The sequence below is a fragment of the Rhinichthys klamathensis genome, unplaced genomic scaffold (genome assembly GCF_029890125.1).
Source record: "Rhinichthys klamathensis goyatoka isolate OS25496 unplaced genomic scaffold, OSU_Roscu_1.1 h1tg000768l_1, whole genome shotgun sequence".
Taxonomy (NCBI): domain Eukaryota; kingdom Metazoa; phylum Chordata; class Actinopteri; order Cypriniformes; family Leuciscidae; genus Rhinichthys; species Rhinichthys klamathensis.
In genome coordinates this window covers 294,986-321,057 of record NW_026607168.1, presented here as the reverse complement: position 1 = coordinate 321,057, position 26,072 = coordinate 294,986, and positions in this window count along the sequence as shown.

Genomic DNA, 26,072 nt, shown 5'->3' with positions numbered 1-26,072 from the left:
ATGGTTAAATACGACAACTTTACAGTAGCCTACACGAGAAGTTAGCCTAGCCTGTGCGGTTTAGTCACGTGCTCTTTGTTTATGTCCAACAGCTCTGTTTTTGTTCCACCTGTCGCTTCTTTAACAGCAGTATTCAAACAAATGAACGGAATCTTATATTTCTACGACGTCATCGTTTCTATGGTGTATTATGGCAAGTCGTTTTGACTTTTATTCATTAAAAAAAAACGTTTTACTATTAGCCTATCAATTCAATTGTTGATATCAAGAACAGACATTTGTACTAGTAACCACGTAATTGACATAAAAAAAATGATATTTACAAAGCTAATAGGCCTGTATTTCTGATTTGTGAAATTGGAATTTCAACTAAGAAATCAATTACTTTTAACAACTGAATTTGGATGGCAGCTTTTTAAAATTCTAGTGAAAATACAGATATAAAGAAGTATAGTTTTTAGTTTATTTAATTATTAAAGAATCAAGATTTCGTATTTCTGTGAGTGATGACGTCATGCATTGTTCATTTCAAGAATTAACATTTTTACGAGTGGAAATGTAATTCCTGATATCAAAAATTGCCATTGTTAGAAATAGAATTCCTGATATCAAGAATTCACATTTTAACTAGCCTAGTGAAAATTGTATTTATAACTGATCTCTTCTTCCATTGGTCAGAGGCATTGAGAAGTGTTGTGTCGTCATCATCACAGCGCCTCCCAGTCCCAACGGCAGCCCGTTAAACGGGTTAAACTTCTGCTTGAAATGAAATTAATTGCATAAAGGCACAAAGGAGAAAGTTAAAAATGGATTTTATTAACGTCATAAATCTTCAAATACAGTAAAAACCGTTGGGCGTCTTGATGTTCCCGCGTTTAGTGAGGAAACACACAACAATCAATGACGACTGAAGCCACGAAAGTACAGTGAGTTTATAACGGTCAAGATGCGAATCAGAGCACATAACCCTCTTTAAACCTTATAACACTAGCCTACAGTGGTACCCTGGTGTTCATCTACACAATCTTTAAAAGCAATTCCTGAAAATGATTGAAACCTCAATGCTACATTCTTCTACTCAAAGTTTTGCAAGTTGAGATTGTAGTATCAGCAATCCACCACAAGAGGGAAGTATACATCTGACTAAACATCAGTGGACACAAAGCTGGCCAGCTCGTGGACATGCAACTGTTTCAGGTTTGATCTCTTCATTCCTCCACCTTCGCAAAAATGTATTATGCCGTTTGTGTTTGTGGACAAAATGTCCCCACAAAGATGGCAATATCCAAAATCCTTGTTCTTGTGGGGACATTTTTTTTTGGTCCCCATGAGGAAAACAGCTTATAAATCATACTAAGTGGTTTTTTGAAAATGTAAAAATGCAGAAAATTTTCTGTGATGGTTAGGTCAGGGGTAGAGTTAGTGTAAGGGGATAGAATATACAGTTGTCAATGGAAAGTCCCTATAAAACATGAAAAAAGGGGGGGAGTGTGTGTGTGTGTGTGTGTGTGTGTGTGTGTGTGTGTGTGTGTGTGTATAATACCGTCCAACATAGCTGTCAAAGCAGATTAGTTTCAGAATGTTTACCAGACACACACTCAAACAGACAAAATATGCAAATACTTTGCAAAGGCAGTGGTTCTATACCAACATAAATTGTTGTGTGATACTGTGGCAGTTTCTAAGGAAATCTAATGTACCTGAAGAATATATATAATATACAGCATGCATCAATATGGCAGTCTCACATGAACACTAAAGCACGTTTTGGAAGATGTTGTGGACAAAGTACTTCTGCTAAATATACTAACTCTACTAATTTCTTTTCAGTTCAGCAGAATTTCTGACATGATCCTTTCCATATGCTTGATTAGAAAGGAAATGAGAAAGGGCTGTCAAGCTCCAAAAAGTATTTTTATTTAATTTATTTTAATTATTATTATTATTTTTAATTATTTATTAAGAATGCCTCATCGTTTTTGGAGCGCAGCAGCATCATTTCACTTACATTGTATATATTAGAAATACATTTCTCATTTTGTGTTCAAAATGAACATCATATACGCTTGGAACAACATGAGAGTGAGTAAATAATGTCAGATTTGATTGATATATAGTTTCAAAACACAGATGCCTCATTATTGACAATTGTTTGGCCAAACATTGGGCTAAAACATCACACTTTCGCCAGTGTTAGTGCTAGTGACACTTGTGTATTGTAGGTGAAAGTGTTAGTTTTATCAGAGGATGCAATAGCATGTCGGAAGGTTTTATCACTCTCGAGGCCTCGCGTGGTTGTTCGGTGAAGTGACCCGGATTCTGAAGCAAAGTGGTGGAGGTGTTGTCGAGTGGGAATGGGGGGGGGTCTTGTATGATGAGAGTGGATTAGAGATAGGGGGGTGGGGGATATGGGTGATGCAGTTTTGCAGCTGTGCGTGTGCTTCTGTGTCTGTGTGTGATTACAGGGGGGCAGGAAAGGTTCAGAAGTGTTGGAGCAGAAAATCTCTCTTCTCTCTCCTCCTCCTCTTTCTCTTTCTGTCACCGGGCCAGACGTAAAGCAACAGCAATTTGTGCGATTTCACAGCTCACTGGATCCCAAAAAACTCTGACAACCTTATACTGAGAAAGGAAGAGAAGCGAGGAGAAATGGAAGAGTGGAACGATGTTATGAACTGAACAAGGGGAATTTGAAGGTCCAGGGAAAAATATAAATATGTGGAATGATGAGGAACTATTACAGTGTCTTGTCGACTCGTTTTGCTTTAGAACCAAAGTGGCGAACTTAAACAGCGCTGATATTTTCAAAAGTAAACAAGATATTCTTAAAATGAAACATTGAAATGTGTTAAACAGGGATAGTTCATCCAAAAATAACCAGACTGTTGGTGGCACCCATTGACTTCCATAGTAGGAAAAAAAATACTATGGAAGTCGATGGTCAATACCGTCAACTGTCTGGTTACCAACGTTCGACAGAAGAAAAAAACTCATACAGGTTTGGAACAACTTGAGGGTGAGTAAATGATGACAGAATTTGGTTAACTATCCCTTTAATATTTAAATAAAGCAAAATATTAAGATGACAAACTGAGCAGTAAAACAGAAAGTTTTGGTTTCAAAAATATTTTGAACAAGAAAACTTGTGGTCAGCATCAATCATATTTATCCTCACTGCAATAGGACCCTTAATTATTTAATGTAGTCTGGATTGTGTTTTCTGTTCCCTTTACCACATCACACAACCTGTCCATGTTAATATCATGGATTTAAGAGTTTAATTGAACATATGGCATTTGATGGTTCCAACAAAAATATGGTTAGATGCATTTCATTATTTGCTTTCGGCACGTTTAAGTGTGTCAGTCGAGAACCACTGATCTAGGTAATAACCTCAAAACATTTAGTTTTTTTTGTAGATTTTTTACATGATTTAGGAAGCAAAGTTCAAAAGTTTGGGGTCAGTGAGATTTTTGTTTTTGAAGGAATTAATACTTTTGTTCAGCAAAGACAGATCAAATTGATCAAAAGTGACAGACAAAGACTTTTACTTTGTTATCCAAAACTTCTATTTCAAATAAATCCTTTAGACTTTCTATTCACCAAAGTATCCTAAAAAAAATGCATCCCAAGCAGCACAACTGTTTTCAACATTGATAATAATAAGAAATGTTTCTTGAGCAGCAAATCAGCATATTAGAATGATTTCTGAAGGATCATGTGACACTTTAGATTGGAGTAATGATGCTGAAAATTCAGCTTTGATCACAGGAATAAATTATTTTAAATTGTAATGATGTTTCACAATATTACAGTTTTCTCTGTATTTTTGATCAAACAAATGCAGCCTTGGTGAGCATAAGAGACTTCAAAAACATTTAAAAAAAAAAAAAATTTTTGAACGGTTGTGTATCAGATGTCTAAAAAGATTCTGCAGATTTGTTCCTACATACTGGTCTTTTGTGCCCTCCGTTTGTGAATCTTCTGCTGGCTTAAGAACTATACTATGAGCTCAGCACAAAATCTGGCCCTGAGGACCACCTAATCCTCCAATCTCTTCATGAGCATTAACCGCTCTTTGAGGTTCCATTTGTGTGGCCTTTTCCTTTATCTAATATTCAGAGATGTGTCACTTTTAACCCCAGAAAAACCTCTGAAGCTGTCCTGAATGCATAATGCTCTCTCCTGAACAATTACGCTGTTTGCAGACAAGCGAGGGAGAAACTCGTGCAATAATTGAAAAGGCATTTGCCAGGATGACGGAGCACTTAAAAGAACCGCCTCTTCAGAAGAGGAGCTTCAAGTGCCCTCAAGATAAGATATGTCACCTGAGTTCTTTGTCTTGAGGGCTGTGGGACATCTGGATTGGCTTTTAAGGTCAGTCATGGGACAGGAAGCCCCTTTAATCCCACCAGCTGTAAAAGGAGGAGGATATTCCTTGGGTTGCGGAACAGTAGCTGCCTACAGGTCCGTCTAATCGCAGCACATCGCCTTAAAGACTTGGAGGAGTTCACTCAAAATGAAGATTATTTACTCTCCCTCGTGTCGATCCAAAGCAGCGTGAATTACTTTCTTCCATGGATCGCCATAACGACTGGGGTGTCAAGCTTCAAAAGTGACTCAAAAATAGCCATAAAATAATGAATATTAGTTCATGTGCTATATAACTAATTTTCTGAAACCATTAGATGGATTAGTCAACAGACAAACAGAAATTGAATTAAGAATTTGATAGCTAAAGATATGTCCTCTAAACACAAGTGCATTTAAGCATTGTTTTAAATAATGCTCTGATAAATAAATAATGCAAATGAAATGGAAAGAAAGGGCATATACTGTAAAAAATTATAACAATTTTAATGGTTAAAGACTGTAAAAATGCTATAGTAAAAAATTGGTTAATTGGTTAATGGTTAGTTCCCTTACTAGATAAGGTGCAAAACTATAAAAAAAATCTTAATAGGACATTTCATGTAATTTTACCGTAGAATTTTGGAAGTCATCTTATAATTTACAGTGAATAGCGAGTTTACATCTCACAATTCTGAGAAAAGAAGCCAGAATTGTGAAGATGGAAACTCGCAATTTCAAGAAAAATTTCAGAATTGTAAGAAATCGCAATCACCTTTTAAAAAAAAATGTTTTAGTCTAAATTTAAGTTAAATCTGTAAAACCTAAAATGCTGTTACTATATTTTTAAAGGTAAAGTTCTGGCAACCACAGCTGCCGTATTTGTACCATAAATTTCACAGATTGTTTTTTATTTATTTTTTTTACAGTAAATGTATATAAGTGCCCCTATTATGCTATTTTAAAGGTTCCTAATTTTGTTTTGGAGGTCTCGTACAATAAGTTTACATGCATGCAAGATAAAAAAAACCACTTTAATTTGATCACAATACACATAGCAGCATCACCTCATTTCTCAAAGAGCCAGTTCGAAGATTCAGTCTCTCTAAACCCCTCCTTTCTGAGAGCCTACTGTGCTCTGATTGGTCAGATGGGCTAGTCTGTTGTAATTGGTCTACTGCTTGCAGCGTGTACAGCTACAACTACAGTGTTTGAGGATGGGTCAAAGTAGACGTTGTTCATGGGGATTAAGCACATTTGTTTTAAACCTACATAGGTTCATGCAGGAAGTGAGACTGGATTTGCTGACGGCTCATTTAGGAAGTTCAGAAACGATTCTTTCTTTTAGGACAATAACTTTATTTGTCGTGGACTTTGATCTTTAAAATTTTGAACAAATCTTTTCAAATTGTTCAAAAACAGCTATATTACACACTGACTGAAAGGTAATTATCTAAATAATTTCAAAAAAGCATAACAGCGGCACTTTAAAGAATAGAAGCAGGTATAAACACGGACTCTTTTAGACATGCTGTGTGGGCCCTGTTTTCTCACATGATCAAGGAATGACTGTGTAGGGTGAGGGGTCAAGTGAAGGTGGCATCCCCAAGCAGCCAACTGGAAAGCTTTGAGTTCAAAGGTCATTGAAAATATGCTCGATTGGTTGACTTGTCATACAAATCAGATCAGCTGCTAGCTGTACTAAAATGACCTGGCCTATTAACAGAGCAGAGACGGCAGGCAGCAAACCGCTGCTTGGAGAATAGCTGTTTCTTCATTTGTTTTTACCTTCAGATTTGGAGTAAATGTTATAATGCTACACTGATTCTAGCTTAATTTTATATTCCCTCTGTGACTTTGACCTTGTCTTCCTCGCCACAAGCATTTGTAAGAGTGTGATTTATCTGTCAGATTAATTTTGTTGGCTGCATTGAAATGTTTTTAAGATAGGGGTCACTCTTCGGGTCAAAGATGGCAGCCAATAAATTGAAGGGGAAGGGAGAGGGTGTTTAAAGCAAATTGTCAGAGGACGGAATAATTGAAAGTATTGCATTTGCACAAACATAATAGCATCTCTGAATTATTCAAAAGTTTATGGGATTATAGGGTCTATAATAGAGTTTACAATTAAATGTGTGTTAAACACAACAATCAATAACTTTGTTTCATAGTAAACATGCATTGCAGATATGCATTAAGGACTGCTGTCGCAGAGGGAATGTGTCTTTAGAATAGTGTGAATTTCAATAAAATCAATAACGTGTTTTCTTAAAGCTCTTAGCTGGCATTCAGTTTTGCATGCCTTGCAACAGCTATATGAGAGAGCTATCAACACATATATTTATACTCAAAGTAAGCACATCTTTCATCAGAAGTATCATGCATGCATATCAACACTTGACATTTGGTGCAGCAAACACATGTATATTGTACATTTTCTTTAAAATCAGTATTTATTTTGACCAAACCAACATTATTGCTGTTTAATGCAAACTAAAATATGTAAAAATGCAAAATAATCAAGGCATTGTTTCCATTGGCTGTTTTCCATTTAATAGTCACTAGAAGTTCATATACAGTATATGTGTGTGTGACATGTTGTTATGCATTATGTAATTTAATGTTGAGACACACAAAGTTGCTAGAAATCATAAACGTTAAAATTGACTTAAAATTCACAAAAAATATTCAAACTTTTATTCTTAGATTATATTTTATTATATTATGCTTTTGTTAATTGATCAAACTGACAATTATTAAAGGCCAAAAATAGGCTGTTTAATTATTAATCATAGTGATAAAACAATACATAATCATAAAAAAACTGTACCTATATTGTACAACTTACAATTTAATGTGTGTATTGTTATGATGAATAAAAGTGGTTGAAAAACATTGTTAAAACGTTTATAAGAACGAATTCATGGAGATGAATCAGACTTTTGCTAATGAGATTTAAACCAGAGATCATATAAAAAAATAAATAAAAAACACTTAAATCACATTAAGATCTGCACAATAAAAAATTGCATAATTTTTTATTTCCAACAAAATCTTTATGAAATTATAATAAAAAATGTTCTATATATTGCCTAGTAAATAACAGTCCTTTTAAAACAAAGGATCATGGAAAAAAGGATTACAATACGAAGAATTATACATATTTTCCAAGAGACTGTAAGAGGTCGATGGACAAAAGAAAAACTCTAGATGGAGGCCCACGTGGAAGGGCGATCTTATAAGGCAGATGTTTATGACTCATTATTTACAAGCTCTTTAATCTGGCCAATTTCCTTGCCCTTGGCAGTGGACGGGTCTATGGGTCGCTCCAGCTGAACCCGCGCGCCGCTGGTCATTCATCTCCTCGCGGGCAGCTAATGTGGGGCAGTTGCTGGAGCGAAAAGCTGTCAGGGCTGTTTTTTATTCATCGCCCGTTTTCCCGCATACATTTCAATTAGAGGAGCTTCGCGATGCTACCGGTCCGTCAAAGGAAGGTCTGGCAAAGCCCTCGTTTAATACTCCCATCTGTAAGATAAATATTAGCCCCGTCGCTACCCGTATCGATTTGCGCTAAGGTTAAAAGCTTTGAGGACCTTGGCTTGAATATGGGCTGCTCGACAGCTTCCCTTCACCCCCGCGGTCAGATCGCACGGAGGTCTGACCCAGACAGTCGAATCCTGCTCCTTGATTTCTTCCCCCATTTGTGATTAAATGCTGCCCCTCTCCCCGTCACCCCAACCTTAACCCTGGACCTCTCCGCTCCCAGGTCACTTAACCTTGAACCCAATTACAAGATAAGGTTACTTAAAGGTGACCCCCGCTTTGCTTTACTCAGCTAATAGGACGGTCGAGAAAAAGGCCGGCGCAGCTGATACGCTTCTAGCTAATTCACAGGGGTTGACAAAGGTCGCACTCAAGCCATAAAGAAGAGCTTCGATCTCACACGCAAAATAAAACTCAGCAATACATGAAGACAGTCAGGCAGAGAGCCAGCAGCGCAGTCTGCTATTCAAATAAGACATTTTTGATGCATTACAGTCAACTTGATGCGTTAACATTCATATACTGCCACAGTATTTACACTGTCAACCAAATTTGGTTTTCTGGAATAGACTGGCTATTTTTTGCCAGAGCAAAAAAAAAAAAAAAAAAACACTTCTGAGATTTCTTTGCATCCAATTTGGTGCTCATTCAAAATGAGACCAAAAAACTAATAGTGCTGTCAAATCAATGAATCACACATCTAACATAAAAGTTTGTGTTTACATAATATATGTGAGTGTATGTATGTATTATTATTTATTACATTTATATATATACAGTATGTCTGTCTGTGTGTACACTGTGTAAATAAATATGTGTATACTGTACACATATTTATACTTGTATATATTTGTGTGTATATGTATATCACAGACACGCGCACACACACACATATATATCATATATATACACACACATACATTATGTAAACACAAACTTTTATGTTAGATTTGACAGCACTACTTACTGAATGTTAACAAAACAACTGTTCAAAAGTTTCGGGTTAGTTCTATTAAATATTTTTGAAAGAAGTCTCTTATGACACTAGGCTGCATTTTATTCGATTAAAATTACAGTAAAAATAGGAATATTGTGAAATATTATTACTATTTAAAATAACTAGGGATGTCCCGATCAAGTTTTTTGTGCCCCCGATCAGCTAGGTGCAGAACCCAAATACATTAAAGTTAATCAAATCAATCCAGTGTATACAGGGATGTGTAAAAAGTGCCTCAAATGTAAAAAAAAAAAAAAAGGAGCATCTTATATTGGGTAATTTCAATATAGCAATTACTACAGTAATTATATCTATAGACCTACTGTACAAAGACATTGGTAGATGTAGACATCTGTTATGGTAGACATTGTAAACAGACTGTGGAGCCACAATAATGAATGTGGGACTACTGATTCAACAACCAGAATACTGGATTTAAAGTTAGAAAGCATGAAGCTCACTGTGTCAGAATGCCAGTCTGTCAGTCAAGTCCGAAGCAAGACACAACCCATAGCAACGCGTTATGGCAAAGAGACATCTCACATAGTCTGACGGCAGATAAAAATAAAGAGTAAATAAATCGCTGTGTACGAAATTGAATACTTCCATGCTATATATGACTTATTCCGAGTTATTCCTTACTTAATCGGCCCCGGTACCGATGAGATTGGCCCAGGACATCCCTAAAAACAACTGTTTTCTAAATAAATACATTTTAAAATGTAATGTATTCCTGTGATGCAAAGCTGAATTTTCAGCATCATGCGTCACATCATGATTCATCAGAAATTATTCTAATATGCTGATTTGCTGCTTAAGAAATATTTCTTATGTCGATAACAGTTTTCTGGGACACAGATTAGATCTTGTTTGCGTGAGTGAAAACAAAAAAACACTACTGAAATTTCTTTGCATCTGATTTGTGCAATTTTTATGACATTCATGTCTCTTTATTTGGGAGTTTTCATCATTGTTACACCACTGATTGGCTCAGGTAAAGTTACTGAATGCAAATTAAAGTGTGTATGGGGTCGGGGAGCCTAGACTTGGACTCGGACTGCAATTATGAATGAACTCGGACGCAGTGTGGGTGGACATGTACTCGAACTTGACACAGATTCTGACATTTGTACAGTCGAGTCCACGTCATGTGTAACATCAAAGAAAAGGAAAAAATACATAGAATTAAGATTAGACATTAATAAATGTCTCCAACTCAATTGGTTAAGGACTTGGACTCGACAAGGTGGACTCAGACCCAACACTAAAAAATTGGAATGCTGATTAAAGGTAGGGTAGGCAATTTTTGGGTGGCTAGCAAAAGCAAAGCCACACCTCCTTCAAAACACATGAACGTGTACAGCAGGGAGCAGACAAAAGCATCACGAGAGACGGCGTTAAACTACCTCAAGGTTCAAAGCACATAACATTACAATAATAATGAACAAAAATAAACTTCTTACTTGTACCACCCGACTGCTGCAGATTCATTTCGCTGTTGATAAGTGTTGCCATTGGTTTCCATCTATTACAAATTACAGTAGTTATGGCGTGAACACAGCATAAGCTTGTTGTTTTGGTTCAAGATGAACTGTCAAAAGTGGCTGCTGTTTCGGTTGCGGTGCTCGTTGACTGTCGTCTGTCTAACTCATAACATGAAACGCTCTGACGACGTGTGATGTCTGCGTGAGCAGGTGCGAGGAGTTATGGAAATGCATACATTGACAGGCAAATAAGACATTGTATCATTGCATTCGGACCAAATTCAATGAATGGACAAACATTTTATGGTCCTATGCCATCCACAGAAGATATACATATAAATACATTTAGACCACTTAACTTAGTGATTGCTATCAGGATGTAAAGAGACTTTCAACCAGCATTACAAAAAATGTTTCTGTAACAAATCACCTACCCTGCCTTTATCTGCATGCCGTTTAATACACCAGTTAAAAGTACTTAAGCTTTGAAAAGCACATCTCAAGAGTTGCAAAAACATCTTAATTATATATGAATATAATCATATATATTTACTTGTCACTTGACATCTAGCAGATACTCTACATTCAAAGCAATCCGCAGTGCACTAATTGCAGAGACACTCCCCTCGAGCAGCCTGAGGTTAAGTGCTGTGCTAAAGGCCAGTGCTGGGAGAGCAAGACTGTGATCCTGATAAGCCTCTGGTTGCTGGCTCACACTTGTTTGGGACAGAACCTTCAGCCTTTGTGTCAGCAGTCCAGATCAATTAACATTTCATCACCACCAACTCACACCCAACTCACAAATTTTTAGAGATTATATCTTTGTTTAGCCATAAGGAATGATTTGCCTTGAAGTGAAAATAGTCATCTGAATAGTAAGAAATCTGAATGAAACATCCTCTGCACATGCTTTTATGATAGGATAGGGTTTTATGGTACGTCAGTGTATATTCACTATTAAATGTATAGTTTATGAAAGTTCTATCATTATCGTACTCACCCTCATGTCTTTCCATACCTGTAAGAACACAAACGAAGATATTTAGAGGAATGTTAAGAGTCCAAACAATGTTAATATATAAAAATACTAGAGTATATTATATAAGTATGATTTTAATACATTTTTAATAATAACAGCAACAATAATAATAATTTGTATAATATTTCTTAGCCAATATATTTTCTCAGTTCATTGGCCATTCACTCGGGTTTGTGTGTCCCAGTTTCAGTTCCAAGATTGAAATGAGGGCTAATGTGATTTTTTTTTATTTTTTGTTCATTGCATCAAGAGTTTTATTCACGCTTTTCATCATATGAAAGAAAGGGGCTGCAGCTGACGTGCTTACGTATCAATTCATTGTTTGTAAGTCAAGCCTTTGAAATAGGTCATTGCATTTTGGTGAGAGACAAAGGGACTGTAAAAATTGCACAGCAATGCCAGACCAATATGTTCAAAAGGTCTATCATTTAAATGATACATATAAAACATCCGTGAAGGCAAACATTCAGTTCAAGCAGAACAAAGCACCTGAAACAAGCCGTGTTATTGGTATTTTGACAATGAAGGTAAAAAAAAACCCAAAACAGATTCAGTATTTAATACGCACAGTATTTAGTGTTGCCTGATTGCTTACTGCTAGAAAATAGGGAGAAAAGGGCCAGAGAGGGAGGGAGAGATGGAGTGAGAAAGAGCGAGAGTGCCCTGGTATACAGAATAGCCTGTTGACCGCTGGGTGAACCTTCCTGTGAACTGAGGATGAACCTTCAACTTGAGGAGCGTCGGTCACAGATCTCCCTGGGAGCTACAAACAGGGGCAGCCAACCCTGAGACCGACACACCAGCACTTAATACACACATCTTGCACTATTCACCCCTGTGTACACACATTTTTCTGTGCTAACACCTTCGACACAGCCATACGCAAAACGGCAGAGCTGAAAATCAACAATAGCCGCTTATTTTAGGTGTGTAAGCGTGCGGCATCCAGATAGATGCATTGCTTTGAATTTCCTTGACACTATACAATAGTGTATGCGCACACCAGCAACTAGCGCTGTAACAAGCACATACGCAACACGCTGTAAGTATCATAACACGACACGCCCAGCGGGGCGATTGCAAAATGCGGTGCAGGGGTCATGGACGGGTCAGTGTCGAACATACCATTCCTGTCTCTGTTTGGCATTCTGTTGCAAATGTCACAAGGGGATACAGCGACGCTAGGCAGTGCAAACTCGACTTTCCTAGATGAAAGCTGAATTACTTTTAAGAGTCCCATTAACAACAGCATTGTGTTGTGAAGTGGGGCAAATGTGAGCCGGAGGGTGTCAAACTGGGGTGAATGGAGATCTGAACCTATAGGAAATGTATATGTACTAGACTACGAGAGAACTGACAGCGTGCTAGACGTGGAAAGCACATAACCTGACCTTTGCCTCATTCAAGAATTGTTACAAGATTGTAGCAAATAAAAACAGTAATATTGTGGGATATTATTACAAATTAAAGTAACTTGTATTCCTGTTTATCCTAAATTTATTCCTGTGATATCAAAACTGAATTTTCAGCATCATTAATCTAGTCTTCACTCTTCAGTGTCACATGATCCTTCAGAAATCATGCTAATATGCTGATTTGATGCTCAAGAAACATTTCTTATTATTATCAATGTTGAAAACTGCTGCTTAATATTTTTGTAGAAACCATGATACTTTTTTTCAGGATTCTTTGCTGAATTAAAAGTTTAAAATAACAGCATTTAGGCTATTTGAAATAGGAATCTTTTGTAACATTATAAAAGTCTTTACTCTCACTTTTGACCAATTTAATGCATCCTTGCTAAATGTGTAGTGTGTTTTGTTTTGAATAAATGTAATCATTATTTAATAATATAATGATCATCCAACACAAATGATTGATTTGACAAATTATCCCATTTTATAGAAGTTAGAACAAAATATACAAAAACTAGAAAAATAACTACTTTAGATTTGTTTTTCTTCTAAAAATTACTATAGCAATTTCGGTAGCACTTTATTTCACAGTCCTGTTTCGCATGTAAGTAAGTATGTATGTAATAATTACACTAACTAACTAGGTAATAACTAGGTACTATAATAACCTAAACCTACCCATAAACTTACCCCTAACCCATGTAGTTACCTTACATTACTTTCATGAGTAAGTACATTAAAAGTGCATGTACTGTATTTCCATGAGATTTTAAGATTACCTTTCCAGGCTTGGAATTTACACTTTTGAAATTCCCTGATATTTACATGTTTTTTTTTTTTTTTTTTTTAAGACTACATTACACATTACCATGCATCGATGTTATTCATACAATGTATAACTGCACAGTTCAAAATATATTACTGTAAAATGGCTGGTGAAGTTCCAGTAGTGACATAAATAGTGATAATAAAATTGCTTCACCTGTTTTGCAACTAAATTTAGAAAAAAAGTACCAAATCTACTAACAGCCGGGGGTGTTTACCAGTGCAAAACTCACCACTACAATGGTGTGGCGTGCCTGTGGTTGCCAGGGCATTGCTATACAATTTCATTTCCATATGCAGATGTTGAATTTCCTGTAAATAGAAATATATGACATTATATAGAAATAAAATGGGTTAAGAATGCTGTTTAGTGTTGAATAAAGTAAATATCTGAATAGTTTCTTGAAAGCCATGGCATGTGCATATGAGAAAACATTACGCAGATCATATTGGCCATAAAAATCATTATGTTCTTACTGTATTGCAGGGCAGCAAAGAGCCAAGGACACCTTGCCATAGCAAAAAACAAACAAATGGAGAGACAACTGTCCCTGAGGTCAGAACAGGTGCTGCAGGACCGGTCAGAGTCCGCCGGGACAGCTGTTCTATTCCTGTCCGGAACAGAGCCGGCTGACTGCAGATCCACTGAGAGTAATGACAGATGGACAGGTGGGGGAGCCCTCGAACGGCCTGAAGGTCTGCGTTTTACACTCCAAGAGGATGATGGAGAAACCTTTCACTCAACATAGATACAACTGATGCCGCTATCAAAAAGTAATTGCTCATAAATATGTTTTAAATGTGTTAAATCAGCATGTGTTTGTTTCTTATAGTGTTTTGCTGTCCTTTGGAAACAGATTTATTCACTCCGATGAGCAATTTCCACACACACAGACTCATGGAAAAACACGGAGAATCATGCAGCTGCAACACCCCGCGCCAATTAACATGACTGCGACCTCACACATCCGGGTCAGTGCATCCGACCAGGGGAACAAAGGCAGAGCTGGTCCCAGAATGCGAGGTCCCAATTACCCTTGAGTGAGATCCACAGAGCATAATGCTGCAGGTGAGAAGTTGGATGGGGCTTCTGTGAGAGGCTGGCAGAGACACAATGACCCTCTGTGGCACCGGCTTGGAATTGCTGCGTGTCTGCGAAGAAAAATGCTGAGGGCACAAGACAAAACAGTACACAGACTAATGAATTCAGTGCATGTGTAATTTATGACGAGCAGACGGGCCCCTCGATTCTCTCTGGTGTTAAACTGCATGCTACAAATGTGCAAAACACATCAAATTAATAACGTATTTGAGAGCGAGTTATCAAGACGGAGTGCTGTGGGATGTGAGGTCATTCTTTGTGAAATTTTAAAACAAGTTATATACGCATAATCAGTGGCGTCATGCCCATTCAAAGTGAGGGGGCACGTGCCCCCTCAGATTTTTCCTCCCTGATAATTTTTTATTTCTTCAGTCTTGTTATAATCAGATTCAGCGCGTTGTTCATCTTCAATCCGCAGCGGTGCCGAGCAGAGCGCACGTCAGAAACAGAGGACAGGGTGTGTGTGTGTGTGTATGCGTGCGTGTTCATCTGAGCCTCATTGGTCTGTCACTGCTCGTCAATGTCAGAATATTTGAGATGACCAATCAAATCAAAGTAGGCGGGCTTTATGTTCACAGAAGCTGAGCGCGAATTTTAGCAGTGAGACTCGACGCTTCAGTGTACAGTCAAGTGCGAGATGTAAGTAGCTAAACTAAACATTTCATATTTGACAGTTTTTTTAGTTTATAACTGTTAAACGAATGACAAAAATAATCAGGCACACGAATATACTTTTGTCTAATTTCGCCATTTTGAACTGAAAATAGGCCTATGTAACGTGACTCGTAATGTAGGCTAATAATTAGTTTACTGTCATTGTGAGGGGAAAAGACGTTTTCATTGTTAGGCACAAGATTAATAATGAATGTGTACATATTGAGAATTAATATAGTACAATTTGTAGCCTTAAGTAAATTAAAAAAGCTCAGCTTTAGGAGGGGAAGGCAAGATCAGGAGACTGAGAGAAAAAGAAAGAGTGATGGATAAGAAGTGAGAGCAGGTATTGACAAATAATCTGCCCACTGACATGGTTTTAAAGCTATTTCTTATCCTTTTTTTGGCCTTCAAACGTCTTGAAATGCACATATCAGAGAAATAAAAAATTTGAACCCCCTACCCACCTCAAATTTAGGACCTCTGTGATTATAAAGCCCTGTCTACAGCCCTGTATTAGGCATAAGATCAATAATGAGTGTGTACTGTGAATGAATTTAATAAACTTAGTTAGGCTACCTAGCTTTCCTAGTAGCTTTCAGTAAATAAATTCGTCTGAGAAAATGATTCATAAATCAACCTATCAGTTGACCCTATGTTTACTTTCTTCACTGACAGACAAAAATGAAAAGCCTATCAGTCAAAGCTCAACTTTAGGAGTTTTTTTGGCCTTCAAAACATCTTATAATGCACATATAAGATACACATATACTTTAACTTAGTCCTCAGATAGAGGAGGGTTGCTGCTAGCTCCGTTAAGGTATTTCTGTCCCTCCCAAACTGCATTGAAATAGTATGTTTCGCAGCCAGAATTAAAAAAAATTCAGGGGGAGAAACCCCCTGACCCCTCCTAACATGATCCATATCACCCGTCAGAAAACAATTGCAACGTCTCAGATTGTGCCCCCCCAGAATTTTGGCTTGCATGACGCCCCTGCGCATAATAGTATCAAAAGTACTTCTTTAGTCATTTACTAGTCACCCTAATGTCATTTCAAACACATGCAAAAGGTTCACATGCCTCCAAGGTCAAAAAGCACTTTAATAATATACATTGCACATCACCTCATTTCTCAAAGGCCCTGTTTACACTTGGTATTAATGCGTTTTGGTCGATCAGATCACATGTTTTAATCCGTCTCTTTTGTCCACTTTCAACCACTTCTGTCCTAATTTCTTTGAGGGCAGGTAAAACAAATTTTTTTTCAAATCTTTCAATCTAATTTCAATCACAATTTACATATGAATGCATCCGGAGACGACGAAAAAAAAACATGGAAAGCAGCAGCTTCCGTTTCTCATCTTCATCTTCAAACCAAACTTGGGTCTTAAGCCGACAAAGTTTAAATCCTGTCTGGCTTGCGTGCTTCCCATAATGTTTACGCATTAGATCAGTAGCCAGAGAGAAGGCGCCTTTTGAGGCTGTTGGAACGTTTTCAACCACATGAGCGTTTACACTACGAAAGCAATCCAGTCGAATTTGTTTTCGACTACCTCTAGAAGTGGTCGAAAGTGGACAAGATCAAAACGTTTTAGATCCTTTTACACCTGTATTTAGCGTCGTGCACTTGTGATCTGATCAACCAAAACACATCTTAATACCAGGTGTACACAGGACCAAAGAGTCTGTAAACGGTTTGTTCGAAGATTCAGTCTCTCTAAACCCCTCCTTTCCGAGAGCTACTCTGCTCTGATTGGTCAGATGGCCCAGTCTGTTGGGATTGGTCGACTGCTTCCAGCACATGTAAGAAATGGCCATTACTATATCTGAATTTTAGCTCCGCAGTCTTCCTCAGCACTTGATACACAGAGATATGAACAGTAACAATAGTGTCGGTTTTCAACTCGGATCAATTCAAGCCAGAGTCCTCCTCCTCAGAGTCTTCTTGACATGTCGACAACATGTACCAAACTCTTCCAGGCTTCAGCTACAACTACAGTGTTTGACTGCGGGTCAAAGTAAACATTGTTTACGGGCAGCCAAAGAAGACCATAGGCTGACATTGTAGTTTTGTAACAAATTTGCATATAGTCTACATAGACTCCTTTCGGCAGTTCAGAATTGATACTTTTTTTTGGGAGACAATAACTTGTATTTGTTGTGCACTTTGCTGACCTTTTACATTCACAAACAGCTATTACACATTACATGAAAGGTAATATTCGAAAAAGAATTATAGAGGCACTTTAAAGAATGTTTATGACAGTTCATATTGAATATTATTATAAATCTCCCCCAAAAAAAGACCATAAAAGTTGTCAAAATGAGTAGTTTTGAAGTCGTACAATAACTAAGGAGTAGATCAAAATTTTAGTTGTTATACACCAAACCTCTAAAATTTCATTTGTGTTTGCATCAAATTAAAAAATGGTTCATTGACACATCAAAATAGTGATTACCACCAAACATTATTGGTTTCTCTGTGTTGTAGCTGACTGAAAATAGTCATATGGACTGTTTTATGGAGTTTTTTTTTTTATATCCCCTAATTCTCTTGCTTTGGGTGAACTATTCCTTTAAAAATCGGTTAAGCAAACATATATTAAGATACTAACTGCTCAGGCAAACACAGCATATAGTGGCAGATGTGATCAATTGTCAGAGTGAAGTATGGAGACCACATGATAGGAAATTTGCCTAAAGGCCACGAGGACTGAACGCTGTATCTCATCTCAACTCAACTCGTTCCCTTTCTGTTAACAGTTCAATGGCATGGCATCCCTGCAACAATTAGCCTGCCCTTACTGTACCGAATGACTCGATAGAATTTGACTGTGATCTAATGTAGTAGATCCATCAGTGCTGGTGTCACTGCAGAGGAGTTCATACAGAGATCAGGAATCAATGTGCAGCTCTGCAAAGGGCATATACAGTTTTGTCAGTGGAGTACAAGTCTGTACACAATCTGTGCATGCAAAACTCAGCAAAGGTTAAGTAAAACAACCATCATTTACTAAGTTCTTTACATTCCCTGCCGTTCCACTGTCCACTGAAAATCTGAGATTCAAAACCTAATTTAAGTAGAAAAATGTAAAACAAATATTTTGACATAAAATAAGGAATAAAAATATTTAGAACCATTTATTTAAAATAAAATTGAATAATAATTTATTCAATAATATTCATTTTAAAACAAAGAAACTAGTTGGCCACTAATTATATTAATTAGTATTACTAGTAGTACTAAATTATTATTTTTAATTATTATTATTTAAATAAATACTAATTTAGTACTAAATTATTTAGATTTAGTACTTAAACATTCTGGCATAAAATAAATAAGAAATAAAAATAATTATTATAAAATGTAATAATTTTGATATTTGTTAATATCTATCAATAAATTACAGGAACGTCTGTCTGACTGTATGTCTGTCTGTCTGTTAATCGAATATCTCTCGAACCGTTAGTCTGATGGATTTCAAACTTGACAGGTGTCTTGCTACGGGCACGAGTAAGTGCAGTGCAGTTTGACATTGTTTGGATTAGAAATGCAAAAGATATCTCAAATATATCGGTAAAAGAAGCACACATTGAAGTTGTGGTTTAAAAATAAACATTCTGACATTAGAGAGAGGTGTGGTTTAAAAATTGTGGTTTAAAAATAAACATTCTGCCAGCTAAACATTAAGTCAGCTACACTGTTTACTTCTGAAGTAAAAAAGTAGCGATTCTTTTCGAGAAATGTAGCGATTCTTTTCAAGGTTGTTTCTATACATTTATTACAATGTAATTATACGTTTATTACAGTGTTATTGTACATATATTACAATGTAATTATGGTAATTACAATGTAATTATACATTTATTTTGTTGTTATTATAAATTTATTACAGTGTTATTATACATTTATTACAATGTAGTTGTTTATTGCAATGTAATTATACATTTATTACAGTGTTATTATACATTTATTACACTGTTATACATTTATTACAGTGTTATTATACATTATTTTAATGTAATTATACGTTTATTACAATGTAATTATAGATTTATTACAGTGTTATTATACATTTATTACAATGTAATTATACTTTTATTGCAGTGTTATTATACATTTATTACAATGTAATTATACATTTATCACAGTGTTATTATACATTTGTTACATTATTATTATTATTATACATTTGATTCTTTTTGGAAAAAGTAGCAATTCTTTTTGGAAAAAGTAGCGATTCTTTTCTGAAAAAGTAGTGATTCTTTTTGGAAAAAGTAGCAAATCTTTTTGAAAAAGTAGCGATTCTTTTTGGAAAAAGTAAAAAAAAAATTGTGTAAAAAATTTAATTATACATTTGTTAGTCTTATTATACGTTTATTACAATGTAATTATACATTGTTTACAGTGTTATTATATATATATTACAATGTAATTATACATTTATTACAGTGTTATTATACATTTATTACAATGTTATTATACATTATTTTAATGTAATTATACGTTTATTACAATGTAATTATACATTTATTACAGTGTTATTATACATTTATTACAATGTAATTATACATTTATCACAGTGTTATTATACATTTGTTACATTACTATTATTATTATACATTTGATTCTTTTTGAAAAAGTAGCAATTCTTTTTGGAAATTCTATTTAAAAATAAACATTCTGACATTAGAGAGGGGTGTGGTTTAAAAATTGTGGTTTAAAAATAAACATTCTGCCAGCTAACAAGCTAACAAGTCAGCTACACTGTTTACTTCTGAAGTAAAAAAGTAGCGATTCTTTTCGAGAAATGTAGCGATTCTTTTCAAGGTTGTTTCTATACATTTATTACAATGTAATTATATGTTTATTACAGTGTTATTATACATATATTACAATGCAATTATGGTAATTACAATGTAATTATACATTGTTTACAGTTTTATTATATATATATATATATTACAATGTAATTATACATTTATTACAGTGTTATTATACATTTATTACAGTGTTATTATACATTATTTTAATGTAATTATACGTTTATTACAATGTAATTATACATTTATTACAGTGTTATTATACATTTATTACAATGTAATTATACATTTATCACAGTGTTATTATACATTTGTTACATTCCTATTATTATTATACATTTGATTCTTTTTGAAAAAGTAGCAATTCTTTTTGGAAAAAGTAGCGATTCTTTTCTGAAAAAGTATGATTCTTTTTGGAAAAGTAGCGATTATTTTTGGAAAAAGTAGCGATTCATTTTGAAAAAGTTAGCGATTCTTTTTGAAAAAGTAGTGATTCTTTTTGGAAAAAGTAGCAAATCTTTTTGAAAAAGTAGCAAATCTTTTTGAAAAAGTAGTGATTTTTAAAAAAAATAGTGTAAAAAATTTAATTATACATTTGTTAGTCTTATTATACGTTTATTACAATGTAATTATACGTTTATTACATTGTTATTATACATTTATTACAATGTAGTTATGTTTATTACAATGCAATTATACATTTATTACAGTGTTATTATACATTTATTACAGTGTTATTATACATTATTTTAATGTAATTATACGTTTATTACAATTTAATTATACATATATTACAGTGTTATACATTTATTACAACGTAATTATTCATTACAGTGTTATACATTTATTACAATGTAATTATACATTTTTCACAGTGTTATTATACATTTGTTACATTATTATTATTATACATTTGATTCTTTTTGAAAAAAGTAGCGATTCTTTCTGAAAAAGTAGCGATTCTTTTCTGAAAAAGTAGCAATTCTTTTCTGAAAAAGTAGCGATTCTTTTTGAAAAAGTAGCGATTATTTTAGGAAAAAGTAGCGATTATTTTTGAAAAGTAGCGATTCTTTTCTGAAAAAGTAGCGATTCTTTTTGAAAAAAAGTGTAAAAATGTATTTATACATTTATTAGTCTTATACGTTTATTACAATGTAATTCTACATTGTTTACAATGTTATACATTTATAACAATGTGATTACATTTATTACAGTGTTGTACATTTATTACAATGTAATTATACATTTATTACAATGTAGTTACGTTTATTACAAATTAATTCTACATTTATTACAGTGTTATTATACATTTATTACAGTGTTATTATACATTTACTACAGTGTTATTATACATTATTTTAATGTAATTATACGTTATTACAATGTAATTATACATATATCACAGCGTTATTATACATTACAATGTAATTATACGTTTATTAGTGTTATTATACATTTGTTACATTATTATTATACATTTGTTGATTCTTTTTGCAAAAAGTAGCGATTTTTTTTTATTTTTAAAGTAGCTATTATTTTGAAAAAGTAGCGATTCTTTTTGAAATAGCGATTCTTTTCTGAAAAAGTAGTGATTCTTATTATACATTTATTACAGTGTTATTATACATTATTTTAATGTAATTATACGTTTATTACAATGTAATTATACATTTATTACATTATTATTATTATTATACATTTGTTGATTCTTTTTGAAAAAGTAGTGATTTTTTTCTGAAAAAGTAGCTGATTTTGCACGGGCATTGCACTAGTAAATTTTAAACAAGGAAACCAGTAGGCTATTAGTATTTATATTAATTGGTATTACTATTAGCACTACATTTATTTAAAAATAAATACTAATTTATTACTAAATTGTTTAGATTTACTAAACCTAAATTTAATAATAATTTATATAATCTATTTAATATAAATTTGAAACAAAGAAACTTATATTAGTATATAGTAAAACTAAATGACTATTTAAAATAATCGATTTAATTTATTTGAACATAATAATGAAATATTGTTTATTTATGTTTACGAGATTTATTTAAAATTAAATTAAATAATAATTTAGATAATTTGTTATATAAATGTATATGTTATATAAATTGAATACAAAGAAACCAGTGTCCTTTTAGTATTACTAGTATAATAATTAAATAATTAAATTTAAAATAATTCAGTAATCTTTTTTTTGAACATGATAATAAAATAATTTATTTATTTATATTTACCATATTTATTTCATATAAAATTGAATAATAATTTTGGTAACTTCTGTAACATATAATTTAAATGTATCAATGTATAATTGATGTATAATATTAAAGGTGCAATAGGTGATCTGGGAAATGCTAACTTTAGCTTGCTAGCATTGAAAGCATACGATCCCACCCTCCCTGCAAATCGCCGTCCAAAGCCACGCCTCCTCCAAAACACGTGAACGCGCGCAGACCAGAAGCGAGACGACAGGAGACAACGTTATTGGATTATATCACGTGTCATTCACTGGTGAGAAAACTTTACAGTACAGTGAGGGGAGAAACAGAAGCGCTTGCTTGCATACATAAGTATGTGATTGTCAAGTGACAGTTGACCTGTTGACATAAAGGAATGAATGCACTGTATTTCAGCTTTATTCATACATGTATGCGATTTCAGGACATAACATAGACAGTGTACGTGAAACATGATGTCTGCGCGAGCAGGGTGCGCTGAGGTATGGAAATGCATACGTTGACAGACAGGCAGGTAGGACATCGTATCAAAACATTTATGGTACGCCTTCCACAGATGATAAATATTTATAAGAATACATTTAGACCGCTTAACATAGTGATTGCTATCGGGATACCAGCATAACAAAACATTTGTTATGGTAGAGAATCACCTATTGCACATTTAATATAATATCATTTTAATCAAAAATAAGAAAGTATGTGTGGTCATGTTAACTCTTTGTACACGGATCATCAGCTTTTGTTCATGTCAACTTGAGTGCTGCTGTCATCAAAGCAAAAAGGGACACGTCAAATATGAACAAATTATGAAATTCATGAATTTTTCAGTTCAACTTCTTTATTTAAATTATGCTAATAATGTGTTATGTAATTAATAAAACGTATTAAAAAAGACAAATAGAAGCATTTTAATGCACAAATGAGGACTTTTGGACTAAGATGAAAATGCTTATAACTTCACCACACCACTCAGCTTTCTGCTAATGGCACATACCGATTCTGGGTAACATTGACAGGCCTTTAGGCCATGTAATGATGACTTTCTAGGTCAAATGGTGCCTAAAGCCAAGACAGCCAGAAAGGAGGGGTGGAGAGAGAGACGGAAGGGAAGCAAAACAGGGGGAGAGCACGCACAAAGTGGAAACAGACGTGCCTAAAAATAAACCATCTGAAATATTTAACTTACTGACCCAGAAACTGCATCACTGTAATCATATCTGTGCTCCAGCAGAGGGATCGGCAACAGTGAGAGTATGATATCATTAATGTGGAGTATGGAAATCATAATGAAACAGGAAGAAGAAACCCCCGGGGAAATTCGCCTGCAAACATGTAGCCAAGAAAAAGCCTGTGAATCTGGGACGCTTTAATCGCGCTGTCCACTCTTATAGAATTGTCTAGAATCAGTGAACTTTTAGAGCAATGTGTGTCACTGGGCATCAGTTCAGTACGTGACTCATAGAGCCCTCGTGAACTAGGGAAATAAACAACTGAGCTAATGGATGAACAGAAAATGGTGCCTTTCAAGAAACTCTATTTTTTTATTTTCAGTGAATAAATATTCTTATTCATCAAAGAATCCTGAAGAAAAAAATCCACAAACATATTAAACAGCTAAACTGTTTTCAACATTAATACTAATAATAATATAAATAAGAAATGTTTCTTGAGCACCAAATTAGCATATTAGAATGATTTCTGAAGGATCATGTGACACTGAAGACTGGAGTAATGATGCTGAAAATTCAGCTTTCCATCACAGGAATAAATTACATTTTAAAATATATTCAAACAAAAAACTGATATTTTAATTTGTAATAATATTTCACGATTTTACTGTATTTTTGATCAAATAAATGTAGTCTTGGTGAGCATAAGATACTTCTTTCAAAATTCTTACTGGTATATATAAAAAAAAATACGCAGGCTATTTCAAACTCTATTTTGTATTTTATGGCACATCAATAACCTAAAACATATGCAACTTAAAATAATAACATTCAACCAAAAACAAGAAGTAATTTACTTACTCTCATGTCGTTCCAAACCTGTATGACTTTCTTTCTTCTGTGGAACACAAAATGAGAAGTTAAGAAATGTAAATTAAGTCTTATAAAGCCATACAATAGCTGTGTGAAGAACAGACATCATTGATGTCAAATCACTGAGATGAACTGATGATTCACAGACAGGGATTTAGATTAAACCAGGATTAGGCTTTAGTTAAATTAGTAACTTTTTTCAAATGTGCCTTAGAAATATTTTAAGATATGTCACTGCAAGTTCCTGTCAGTTAAGACAGCTCAAACATGCATTTTAGTCTGGGACTAGACTTAAGCCTTGTCTGTGAATTTTTGGGCGAACTTTAAGAGCTGCCTAGTTCTCACAGACTAATAAAAAACTATAATATAGGTTTTCATAGTTTTGAATAATTCACATATTACATAAATAAGAGAATGAAAAACATACGGACCACTCTTGTATCCCCATTTGAGAATCTAAAAATGTAAAGTTCGGAGGGAGATTTACAAGTCTCTAAATAGAAGATTATGCTTATCTTTATTTAGGGTGTGTAATAATGAAACTCTTGCACTTTGGTAATCACTATTTGAGAGTTGCCCTGGGGCAGTTGGGAGGCAATGCAACGCCATTAATATTGATGCCCTGTGGCTTAACTGGGTTTTTGGAGGGACTTTCTCCCACATCAATATTGATGCCATTGCCATATATCCTCGTCAGGCCCTCTTTAAGGATTTATAACAGCTACAGAAAGGGTAGACGACTTTGTTAAAATGCTGAGGAAGTTTTAGTCCCAGTGACTGTGCTGGGAGAATTTCTTTTGGTCACAGTCATTCGTTTTATGGGATTGGGATTGCTTCCAGGAAGGGTGCTTTGGAAAACAAAATTGATTTCATTTAAAATGAAAAACTCCTCTAAGTAAATGGGGTTTTGATTTCAGCATTCCTGATAAGCAATTGTCCCAAATTTCTCCAGTATGGCTTTGTGTGCTCCCTAAAACAGCCACAGGGAAGGAGCTCTGCTTCAGCAGCTGCCTTCCTGACAGTGAGCCAAAAATGAGAGACCTCGTATGCACAAAGACTGACCTCAATTCAGTTTGACGTCTCAACTATTGATCTGGCTGGCCAAACCTCCCAGAGTCAGACCGTTTGCCCTTGTGGCCAATGTTCAAGTTTAAGCGCTATAGCTGCGGGCGATTTCATTCTTAACATTCGATATGTGTATTGCTATAGTTCATCCAGGCCTCTTGTTAAATTGAGATTGTCACATCAGTTAGAGGTTAAACGCGTGTGACTCAAGCACTTCTCAACAACACCCCATTTGTTTGCTATAGTAGAGTTTGGAACAATCACTGCCACGTCTGAATGATTTATGGGGCATGCATCCAGATTTGTCATTTAAACCACAAGCTGAGACATCACATGACTATTAAAACATGTCACGGTCTAAACAATGGTAAAATTGAAACTGAATTTTTATCAATCCGTAGATGTCAAATACATTAATAATCCTTACAGTTGCTTGAAATATTTATGAGATGATAAAAACCAACATGCATCTACATTCAGACATTTAA